General features: G+C 39.7%; 1 protein-coding gene across 9 annotated transcripts in view; it reads left to right on the forward strand.

The window, feature by feature from the left end:
• MAPK10 (mitogen-activated protein kinase 10) overlaps positions 1–12,860 on the forward strand; it is a 140,290-nt gene that overhangs the window by 73,773 nt on the left and 53,657 nt on the right. The window lies entirely within an intron of this gene.

A 12,860-nucleotide genomic window follows, 5' to 3' on the forward strand; every position in this document is an offset into this window, starting at 1 on the left:
AGTGTAAATAATATCCCGAGTAAACCCTGCAATTTTAGTCTTTGTACAGTAAAAGTCACTGAGAGCAATACAGAAACTTGTCACATCCTATAGCATTCTCAAATATTCAGGGTGGAAGCCTTTCAAATTGAGGTAACTGCTAATGTGTCCTTTGTTTCTTAAAAGTGATGTTTCAGTGATGTGAATAATGTGAACAAAAGGCAAATTCAGTAGCTCTCCTAAACAATGCAATTTGAATATAACATGCTCAAAAGTTGTGGAATCCTGGGTGGCTTTTGCTTCTGCATTTTTAGGCATGGCTTTTAAATTTCTGTGGCTTGTATTTAAACATCTCTGTGCAGACATTTGTTACCTGTTTAATTATGAGGCATTTGGGTAATTAAAACCATCTTTTATATATAACTTGATCAGAGGTGAAGTCTTAATTCCATCAGTCACCTCTGTCACGTTTTGGGTTTTTTTTCAGAATTTGATGTAATGTGTGTTACTTTACAGGTGGAGGGCAGTGGTAAAGCAAGAGGTTCCTTTAACCCAGTGGAAAATGGTTTTTCCATGGATTTTTCCATGGATTGTTGGCATTGGCACCATAATTGACAGTATAACAACACTGACAACACATCCTTAGGTCCCAGTCCATCACCACAGTTTTAAGAATACTTTGAGACCCTGCAAGTCCAAAGATTGACCTAAATGGCCAAGTACTATATTCCTTATATTAAACACAGAAGAGCTCAAGGTTGCTTTCAAATGAGCTTTGGGAAAGAGGCATCTTTTGGGTTCAATACCACTGAGATTAATTTTGCACAATTTGTTCAATTCCATATAAAGCAAAGATAGTTTTTCTTCCTCCCTACTATCCTCTGTTTGTTTCAGAGGAAAATCAGTTTTCGTTGCACCTCTCTGCAATGGAATTGCTGTAATGATCAACTGTGAGCAGCAAAAAATAGAGAAATTAAGCTAAATAAAATCAAAAGCATCCTGTGAATTTTACTTTCATACTAAGAGTTGACAGCAAAAATGAAGAATTTCTTAGGAAAGAAAATCAACTCAGAAAACAAGCAAGTTCAAGTGAAAGTTAACACAAATCCCCTGAAATTATGAGTATCATGGAAAAGCCATAAAAGGCCTTTTTGATGATACAGATATAGAAGTATTACATAATAGATGGGGAAGATAATGAGCATTTTTTTCTTAGTTTGTGTTACATAGCAAACTGCCTGTCATAAGGCATAATTTACCAGAAATACAACAACCCATCCATCAGCAAAGCGTGAAGAATCAATGGTGAAGTGATTAATTAATGAAAAAACAATTGGAAGATAAATATTTGTAGTTTAGCTAAGAGAAAACAATACATAATGAGAAACATCTTCAGCTGTGTAAGTTTCTCCTTAACTAATATTAACAATAAGCTTACACAGTAAACTTTATTACAATAAGTTTCTACTGTAGAAACTTACTCTATTTAGAAGTATTCTGATGGAAATAGAGTTACATCTAGAAAAAGCTGATTAACTTTAAAAAATACTGAAAACCTGCCTATTTATGCAGCACAGCTTGCTCTGGTGGGGGAAGTAATTTACCCTGCTTGTCTTGTTCCTTTACAAAGAATAGCCACGAGGAGTGGCTCTGTGAAAATAGTGGGGAAAGCTTAGGTCATGGTTTCTTTCAGACCCCGTGGCTCTGTTTATACTCATGTTTATACATGTGGCTTGTTCAAGAAGTGTCACAGATCTGGGATGCAATTCTGTCCCTTGCTGCCAGAATTAGGAGAAGTGTAGAAGCCAAAGGGACGATTTCTGATTGTTCCCTCTGCCAAGGGCAGGCACAGGTAGGATGGCACAGAGGGGTTTAGGCTCAGTCTTCTCACAGCATGCACAGTTTCTGGATTTTCCTTCAGGATAATTGTAGGTAAGGACACTACCTGGTTTTGGGTGGAATAACTGGAGATGTGCACTGGAGACAGTTTTGGTACACAGTGACACTTGGTTTCATGGAATGATGGAGCATGGCTGCTGAAAGCTAACTCCTTTTAGGAGAGAGACTTGATGTTTTTCAGGCTCTGGAAGGTGTTGCAGGGTTCCTAGCAAAGCCATAGAATACTGAAATCTTTCTCATACATTTCTATGAACAGGTTTCAAGATAAGCAGGAGAATGTCAGTGCATGTCACGGAACAGAAGCAGCCACAGGAAGCAAAGAATGTGATTATGAAAGAAGTAGGGACTTGATGTCACTGGATTGTGCTGAAAATGGCATACAAATTATTTTCTTGATATGGAAGCAATAAAGATATTAAATCCTCAGGAGATGATAATTTAGTGAATTACATTAAAAAGAGAAAAACATATGGTGTGATGGTTATAATTGTGCCCATGTGAAATAATTATAAACCCAGTAAGGAAAAGGTATTGCAACGGACATAGAATATACAGGATCTTTGGAAATTAATCTTTGGGCTCTTTCAATGGGTTTTGTGTTAATGATGTTCACAAAATTATTTTAGCAGCCCAAAGAAGGAAAGAAAATAAACTGCTTGGAATCTCTCGAGCAGGGAAGCTGCTCTTCACCCTGCAAACACTGCTCTTTATGAAAGTGTAGGCTGTTTGCTCGCTGTACATCACACTGACATCTGTGAAAAAGCCTACAAGGGTGTGTTTGCACATCATTATCATGTTGTTATTACAGGCATGATGACGGTGGGGCATCACTGAAACACAGCTTGGAGTTCATTAGCCCAAGCTGTAGTTGTAAAAACTGCACCAGCTTGTAACCACACTAGTTAATCTTTGAGTCTGTCATAGAAACAGGAAACAGTTTTCTGAGTTTAATTGGATATGTGCCACTTAAACTGCTGAGAGGAGTAGCTGATACCCCTCTGCAATGCTAGGAGGGAGATGACACCTTCCTTATTTTGCAAGGGGCTGAGAAAGAGACACAGGTCACTTTCAGCTTGGGTTTGTGCATGGTGGATGATGGTGGATGGAGAGGAATTCTCATGTTCCATAAAATCAACAGAAATATGCTGATGTTGGAGTGGGTGTTTCTTTATGTTTTAGATGAATGCTTTTTGCCTGGAAGCAAGGTAATTGATCTCTAGGTTTTCTGCTGTGGTTTGCAAGCTATCGTTTTTATGTTGCCTATGATTTTTTTGATACTGTCTGTGATGTCTAGAAAAATGGTGTTGTACAGAAATATTTCAAAAGCAATTTGAAGGGCCTCTGACAGTTTTTGAATTTATGATAGAAGCAAGGGTGAAGTCCAGGTTTCCAAGGGAGATAGGGAAGACATCACTTACAGGCTTGAGGACAGATGTAATTAAAATCTTAGCAGTATCTTATGAAGACATTTGGCCTAATTTATGTCCACATGGTGGCTATAACTCTGTGTATCAGGAGAAAGTGATAGCTTTGAAAACAAAGTTGTCTGGGTGAACATCAAATAAATGGGTCTGATGATGCCTTTCATCTGAAATCCTTTATCTTTTCTTAAAAGTGAGCACAAGCTTTCGTGCTGCATGATGTTGAGATGTGGTCTAATGATGTGTCAGCTGGACTGGGAGGCTTGGCTGGGAAGGGCTTTCTTCTGTCTCGTTGATGCAGGAGGTTTCTGTGTGAGTTATGTTTGAGTGGAGGATATGGGAGAAGGAATTATGCTTTTATGAGAGCTTTGCAGTGAATGTATTATAAATTTAGAAAGACACCTCATCTGCAGATATAGAGGAGACTATAAATATATTTCTGAAGTAGTAAACTGGGAAATGTGCAACAGATATTTTTCTTTGAATTAGTGGTTTGATAATACTTTTGAGCCTGAACCTAAAGGACATAACAGAGTCTTTTAGTGTTTCCTGTAATAAGTAGAGCCAGCAAGACAATAATAGCTTGCTGTGTTGTCTAATATTACCATAGGTTCTCCTTTACTGATTTAATTGTAATTTGGTGGTTGAATCTTATGCAGTGCAGAGTTCTTTTAGAACAGCCTGTGGTGATGGTGGTGCTTGTTGTAGCTTATAAATCTGCTGATTCTTTCCCTAAAGTAATCGCAGCACCATAGAATCATTTAGGTTGGAAAAGACCCTTAGGATCACTGAGTTCCCCCAGCACTGTCCATCACTAAGCCATGTCCCCAGGTGCCACATCTGCTCATCTTTCCCAATACCTCCAGGAATGGTGACTCAGCCTCTTCCCAGAGGGTTCAAAGGCAGGAGGAGAAATGTGACAGGTCTTGTCCACTACAAGATGCAGAAACACTTGAGCTCTTTTGTACATTGATTACCCTTCAGTTCTGGTTTTGTGCAGCACCATTGACTCCTGGGCTGGGTATAAGGATCTCAAGGGATATTGCAATGGGAATAATGATAAAAGCCATAGAAAGGAGCAGTTGATGCTTCTGACCATAATCAATTCCAAGCTCATACTTCTGCTATAGTGCAGTGGGAAAAACACAGAGAATAGTGTTCATATGAGTGTCTTACAGCTAATACACAATTAATTTGTATTGTTTAGCTGGACACTGGTGTATTCAAGTTCTTGAGACATTAATACTTTTCTCCATCGTGGTCTTGCTATCCCAGTAATACTGTTTTGATTTCTTTGTGTCGTTGAATTGGAATACTGTATTCCCTGATAGAGATCAACATTTGTGCTTGTATAAACTGGCATAGTTCCACTGCAGTTCAGAGGTGTTCTCTTTGATTAATCATGAATTAGAGGAGGAGAACAAAGCATACATGTCATTCAGAGGCAAGATAGGGTGAACAATGTATTTGGATATGCCTAGAATTTCAGTGGCCCTGAAGGGAGTGGCAGCATTAATTTTGTCATCCCCAGACTCCCACGTGAATCAGAACTGAGCATATGTTGTGAGTTTGGTTACTTCCATTCCAGTTATGCAGTTTTGCAGGCTTTTTGTGCTCTACATTCTGCTGGCTGGCACTGCAGATCGATCTCGTCCTGTTGTAGATTTTTCAAATTGTGTCCATTAGCTCAGCCAGTGTTCTTTTCCAAAGCTGTTGTGTGCTTTGCTGATGTGCTTTGACATCCTGCACCCGAGGAGGTTTTTGAATATAACTTTTAGAGAGTTTTACAAGTGTGTTCTGCAGGAGGAATGTAGGAAATAGCTGTCACTTTGCACTGGGAACTGCTGCTGTACTGATAGTGAAATAAGCATGACAATATAAACAAATTCTGCCATGCTTCCCAGTGTTAATATAATCCCATACAATGGCAACACGTGGCGATTTTTAATTTTTTTTCTTCTAGGAACAAGTAGTTTAAACTATTTCCAGATTTTAATTCACCAGTGAATTTTAAGGTGCTGAGAGATTCCCAATGGCTACAGCAAAGGCTGAGTATCTCTCTGTATTTGACCTCTGGAATATTGAATGGGGATTCTTATTTAAGTTAGTCAGATTTGTGCCTCTTAAGCTGATTTATTAGAGTTTGCATATTAGCACATATCCAGAGACAGTTTGCTTGCATATGGAGTGAGAGGAAGAGGCCACATCTTGGAGTGCTCTTGCAGCAAAGAACTGAGCTTGGGTATGGAAGGAACTGCTGTTAGGATCGTAGAGAACTGTTTCCATGTGACAAACTATACATAACATCTGAAAAATAGGACAGATGGATTGTGTTTGAGTCATTGTTTGCTTTGATTTTTGCAGCTTCTTCTATCTACTACGACAATCTATAAGTGAGAAAGAAAAAAAAAGGATATATCAAAAAATATTTCTCAATTTCTTCCTTTTTCGGGGGTTTGTTGTTTTTTGGTGGGTTTTTTTGTTCGTTTGTTTATTTTTGTTTTGTTTTGTTTGTAGCATCCATTTTCTCTCAGAATGCAGAGATTCCTGGTAGGCAGGGAGTCACCACGTATTTCATGTTTGTTTTCTTTTGTTTCATTTCCCTTTGCTTGTACAGAGAAATCAAAAATTTAAAATGTAATGGTAATCACAAATGGTATGTAATAAAATGTTCCACAGTATCCTTTTCTGGAAAAGAAATTATGTCCTCTGTCTCTAAAATACACTGCCTGTATTTCTATGTCCTTTTTTGATTCCTTTCTCCTTAAAGAACCCTTATGGTTTCCATGACTACAGCAGTTAAGCAGGCAAAATCGATTCCATATTTATACTCTGCAAGTTTATGGGGGGAGAAAAGTAAATAAGTTTGTGAGGGAACCATCTCTGTGCAATCTGTTTTTGTCAACCCTGGCAGCAATGGTCCCTTCACCTGGCCACAAATTCAGAACTGTAAAGGCAGGGTCAGGCTCATTTTTAGCTCTGGCAGCCAGAGTTTTCAGCTGGATTGGTGCAACTCTTAGGCATAGAGCAGGCTCTTTACAGCTGTGGCTGGGTCTGTGGTCCTCTTGGAGCCATAAAAATGTGTCAGCTGTTTGTAAATTCTGTGTCTGCAGGGAAGTAACTGATGATTGTGAAACTTAAGCTCTTTCTGTTTTGGTTGGTTAGAAACTCCATTTAATATACACTTTTTGCTATCAGACAGTGATGTTTTCAAACCCTCTTTACAGATATCAGGTAGATATCTGTTGTTACACTGTAAAATGCTTTCTTTTGGTCCCTGACAGATCTACCTTTTCTCATATTTGTGCTAGGTCACTACCATGACAGATTTTTTCAAGACTCTCTTTGCTCCTTCTGGAAAACCAGGTTTGGCATTAACTACTGTCAGAGCATTGCAGGTGCTCCTTAACAGACTTCAGGCTTATCCTTGCATGTCATTCACCTGGAATCCTGCCCCCACTGAGATGAACACTGTTGCATCATCATCACTGATCACCATGTGTTTCACGTGAGACCAATTGCAGAAAAAGTTTCTGTTCTCTCTTAGGACCAAGGGGTTTCTCCTGAGACAGGAGAATGGCTGTGGCCACATGGAATTAGGGAGGTAGGGCAATAGGACAGAGCACCTAAATAAAAGGGCAGGCATCAAAACAAAGGAGCAATGAAACCAGAAATAGAAAAAAACTAGAGCCAGTCTGGAAGGAAATGCAGCTCAGGTAATTCGATTTTCTTTGTCAACATGTATTGTTGATATTTATTCTCTGATGTTAATGGAGTCTACAGATTTTCACAGTGTGTTACAGAAAGCAACATATTGTGCTTTGTCCCAGGACCTGTCACTAGACAATCATAAAAACCAGTGAGAGCCCCAAAAAATTAAACAGAAGTTGTGTAAGATAGAAAGACAGTATGAAACAAGATATTCTGTGTGAAGCCTGGGTGAAGTTTGTGAGCAATGCAAGGCATGTCTGGCATGACATGAGTGGGAAAACTCACCAGAATGGGCAAGAGTCTGCAATAGAGACAGAAAGTAAGAAAGGGAAGCAGAAAGTAGGAAACCTCAAATACAGAGTCCCTTTGCAAGTGAAAAATAGGACATGGAGAGAGTTTTTGTATGTGTGTTTGTTTGTTTGTGGGTGTTATTTGTATGGATTTTTCTTTGTTGGTTGGTTGTTTTTTATCTTTTTTTTTTCCTGACTTCAAATGCAGTGCTTTAAAATTCTGTGTATACATCCATGTCTTGAAATTTCTAATGTGTAACATGGCAACTCAAAAACCTAATTGTGGGGTGAGGGTCTGCAGTGCTGCAGAGTCCCCAGGCAGGTGCAAAGGAGAGATGTTTTATTGCAAAAACCAGGTCTTTTAAAGCAGTTAGCCTGTTACCAGATACTTGGTTTTAAATCATAACCAACATGATTCAACCACCATGCACCACGATGTGAACATGTCATGGTTATATAACTTTTTTCCTACCCCTAATTCAGCTGAGCCACTTTCCCACAGTCCTTTTCTACTGAGCTGAAGTAACTGGCCTGAGCCATGATTATACAAGGCCCTCCCTTTGTAAGGTTTTACCTATATGCACCACCTAATATTTTTCATTTTGTTCCCACTGGAAAAAGACACTTTAGCTTGTTATGCAGCAGGTAAAATATGCTGGTTTTGTCTGCTTAGAATAGCCTTGTAAAGATTGCAGGGTTAGTTTGGGGAAATTAGAATTTGAGTAGCCTTTTAGAATTAAACTTCTTACCTTTTTTCTCCCATGATTATCACATCATAAGTGAAGGCCGGGTAGCAGTATGCTTTTATTGCACACTTTAATTTTGGTTTTTAATCATTTGAGAAATGCAGCAGGAAACATGAAATAGCATTTCTTATTCACCCAAGTGACAGCTTTTGTTCTGTTTGTCAGGCAAGCCAGCAAGTCTTTTAAATTACCTTGTGAGGGGGTAATAGTAAGATAGTAGCTGGTCTCTATTCCGGTTTGTAGGTCCAAAAAATAGCAGATTTACCACGTGACTGATGGCTTGAGTGTGGTAGGTACTCAGCTTCTGCCAGGTGCACAGAGTCTGCCTCAGAGCCATTATTTCCCATGTCTCATAAATTGCTGTTAAACAAGGAAACTGGATTTTTTCTGGCTGTGCTGCTTAACAAACTTGAAAACTATCCAAAGTTTACATTCCCTGTTGAGCTCAGAGCAGTAAATGTCAGATATCTTTGCCAAAATCAGTGTCTTATACCCATTCTCCAGATGTGAGGCAAACACCTACTTAATATGGTTTACCTGCAAATCACACTTAAGCTTCTTTTGCTCATGTGTTTCCTGCCACTGGATATTGATAGGCATCCCCAGCTCTGGTCCATTCTTCAGACTTTTACTTTGCTCTGGCTTTGGTAAATCCCTGAGCCAAGAGTGAGTAGTGTAGGATACTGTGGAAACCATGAGGTTGTCATCCCTCACATGCTTCACGTGTAAGAGAAGGTGCATTGGTCTAGAGCCCTTTTGAAGCAGAATGGAAAAGAAACTTGGCTCCTTTTGCTGCCCAGGTTGGATTTCCTAGGCTGGCAGCTAACAAAAGCTACTGGCAGCTAGCAGTCTGTGTTGTGAGTTAGTGGCAAGAGACTTCAGGACCAGAAAGTTCTGGTTTTACAGTTCTGTTCAGAAAAGTATTAAACAGCCGAGTGGCTTTCAGAGCCAAGTAAAAAGAATTAGCAGAGCACATGCAGATGAGAAATATGTAAACATGCTCCATTCTCAGCATCCTCATGAATATTTTAATCTCCTGGCAAGCTGAACCAGAGCCCATTGAGTGGTGTGCCAGGGAATGTGTGAACTTTATAGCTGTTTCCACATTGCCTTTCCCACTGTATCCCTGTATCCCCACTGTCTTTGAGAGAGAAAATTACTATGGGAAGAGTTTTATCTTGCATCAATATGCACAACTGATAACTGGTGGGTTACAAAATGGTTCTTGTTAGGGCATCACCACAGAAAGATAGCTAAATTTTATTGTAAATATGTTTATTACAAGTAAGTGTTCTATCCTTTTTTATTCCTGCAGCCTCTTTTACATTGTCTTACATGTGATGGCTCAAACACCTTTTTCAGGCTCTCTCATCTGAGATTTTGGCAGATAAGAGCTCTCTCAGCATGTCTGAATTGTGAAATAGATTTCACAGAACTTTTCAGATCTAACTGTCCTTAGAATTATGAATGAATTCTGCTTCCAAGTTTATCTTTGCTGTAAAGGGCTGCTTGGCTTTGACATTTTAGGCAATGACTAGCTGAAAAAGAATGAGCAATACAGATTCAAAATTGGATTGTAATGGATATGACAATGACACCGTTTAATCCATTATGGGTGGCAGGAAAGGATCTGGATGAACTGTGGGCTTGGACTTTGTGTTTGCATGTGGGCATGTCAGCTCTTGGGCCAGGTAATAGACACCCCTACCAGAGAGAAGATGAGGTACTCGTCTTTTTCCTTCAGTCTTCAGGGCAAGCTCTCTTCCCACACGTCTCCAGTGAGGGACAGCAGGATGGGGACTGGGGGAGCAAAGTCCCTCCCCCTGTAAGCAGAGATCAGCTTTGTGACCACTGAGGAACCTGAATGTCCATGCATGTGTCTCTGGGACCCAATTCCAGAGTGCTGGGGGAATGAACTGGCTCATGCAGTTGCCAAGACACTCTCCACGATATTTTAAAATCCATGGCAGTCAGGTGAAGTCCCAGGGGACTGGAAAAAGGGAAACTTTGTACCCGCCTTTAAAAATGACAGAAAGCAGGACCCTGGGAACTACCAGCCTGTCAGCCTCACCTCTGTGCCTGGGAATGGAACAGATCCTCCTGGAAGCTGTGCTAAGGCACATGGAGGATGGGGAGGGGATTTGAGACACCCAGCACGGCTTCACCGAGTCCTGCCTGACCAACCCCATGGTCTTGTGTGATGGAGTGACTCCATCACTGAACAAGGGAGGGTTACAGGTGTCATTTATTTGGGCTTCTGTAAAGCCTTTAACATGGCTCCCCACAGCACCCCTCTCTCTAAAATGGCAAGAGACAGATTTGAGGGAAGGACACGTGCATCCAGAGGGTCGTGGTCAACAGGTCAGAGTCCTGATGGACATGAGTGACAAGTGGTGCCCCTCAGAGGTCTGTGTTGGGACCAGAGTTGTTTAATATCTTCATTAATGACAGACAAAGAGATCAAGTGCACCTCAGCAAATTTGCAGGTTTATGACCTTTAACAAGACCAAGTAGAAGATGCTGCACTTGGGTTGGGGCAACCCCGGGATCAGCCCAGGCTGGGGATGAACAGATCCAGAGCAGCCCTGCCCAGAGGAACTTGGGGGTGCTGGTGGGTGAGAGGCTGAACACGACCCAGCCAAGTGCACTGGCAGCCCAGAGAGACAAACACATCCTGGGCTGCATCCAGAGCTGTGTGGGCAGCAGGGTGAGGGAGGGATGAGTGAGACCAGCTGTCTTTCCTGATAAAACACTGAAATGTAAAAGTGGAGCCACACGTTTTGAACTTTTTTCTTAAAATTCTCCAGTTTTAGTGGTATGTCTTTGAAGTTTAAGCACTACAGAAATCACTATTAATCTTGACAGTAAAGCTGAATTTTCATTCAAGGACTGGGATGATAATCCCAAACAATTCAGCTTCAGTCCTCTCTCATGTTACTTCATTCCATCACATAGATCCAACAAAATGGATCACGTTTCTGTGCAATGCAGGAAGGAACATTTTGAGCACAATCAGTAATCTCTGCAATGATGAGGAACTTAATGGAAAGTCTTGGCAACTGATTTATTTATTCTGTGAGACTGGAATCTGATGATAGTAAAAAAATGATGGCTTGTGTTGCTGCTGGAGAGGCAGCTTGGTTATATTTTCTAATCTGTTTCCACTGGCTTGCAAGAAGCTGTGAGCTGATGGAAGGATACAGAAAAACAAGCTGGAGCCATAACTGGCAACAAGAAAAGTGCAGCAGTCATCCATTATGAAGCTCTTTTGGTCTTCTTTAGCATCAATTCTGAATATTGTCTCAATTTCTCTGCATTTTCAGAGGGAATAGAGCTGATCCAGAGAGTATAGCAGCCATTCCTAACAACACATCTGCAACTCTTCAGTACGGGCATACTGGATTTTTTTTTGGATTTTCAGCACAAAGGGTTGTTTCCAAACCTAATAAGGACATTTAAAGACTTTTTGTTATAGTGGCCTTTGACATGTGCTGCTTGGGGAAAACTTTCTGCACCCTGGTGCATGTATAGAATTTTTTTTCCACTAATTTAATGGAAAACATTCACTATATTTAAATATACTTTCTGTAGAGGAGTTTTCACTCTAATAACTTTTTTCTGTTTAAAAGTAATTATTGAAGAGCAAAATATGCACTGCTTGTACGAATGTCTGCCTTTAGAAACTCAGAAGTTACATATAAGTCGTATGTCAAGAGGAGAAAAAAAGTTAAGAATGAGACAGTCTAATTTCATTCTAAATTTTGGACTGATTTATGAGGGCAATGTAAGGAGCAAACAAACCAAACCCACCAAAAAAACCCACCAGAGTACACTTAGAAAAGTTTGCTTAAATCAAAATAACATTTTCACTCTTTTTTGTTGGAGTACTTGGCTGAAAGGGGACCACAAGTAGAGAGAAGGTAAAGCACTTGAAACATTTTGTGTTAAAGCTTCCTAAACCACATTTACAGAAATTTCACTTGATACAGGAGAAGGATTTGCCTCTTGTCATTCCTATAAATGACTCTTTCAGAAACTGCAGTAGTGCTAGTTATCTGAAACCAAGGGCTTTGAAGACAGGGAAATTTCTGTGGAAAGGATTTATATATGCATCCATCTATGCTTTTCTTTTTACCTATCTGTGCATTTACATTTACATGTGTATCTGAGCATTTCTATAGAAATGTGTTCTGCTCCATATATTGGTGGTGATTGGTGGTTGAGGATGAGCCATCATTAGTATTCTTGTTAAATATGATTTTCAGGTTGTCCTTTATTATCCGAAGAACCCATCCCTAAGAGTTGACTTCAAAAATTACACATTTTCTGTGGGTTTAACATTCTGTTCTGGGGTAGACTATAATGGAATTGATAAATGTTAAGTTTCCCTGTTGACGAAAAGATGGGAGGAAAAATTTTAAGTATTCGTTTGTTAAGTGTCTATTGAAATAGAAACTTGGACTTGAAACTAGAATACTTTCCATTTCCTTTCAAAATAGGTATAAAAATGAATGCCTGGTCCTCTAAGTACCTGAAAACAGATCATTGCTCATTGATCATTACAGTCTGAGCTCACACAGAATATTAATGGTAAATGATGATCTGAGTTTGTGTAAATCTGACTAGGAGGAGTTTCATTTTTTTTTCTGTCAAAATCAGCAAAACGCCTTGTTAAATAGCTGTAATCACATATGTCTCTTGGTAGTCATGAATTTATATCCACTAACTTTTTTATCTCTGCTAAATAGGTTTGTTTCAAATTATTTACAATTTTAAAAGGCATTTTTAGCACTAAGATTTACTATGTCAAGCTA

The sequence above is a fragment of the Sturnus vulgaris genome, chromosome 4, assembly GCF_052056855.1.
Source record: "Sturnus vulgaris isolate bStuVul1 chromosome 4, bStuVul1.hap1, whole genome shotgun sequence".
NCBI classification, from domain to species: Eukaryota; Metazoa; Chordata; class Aves; order Passeriformes; family Sturnidae; genus Sturnus; species Sturnus vulgaris.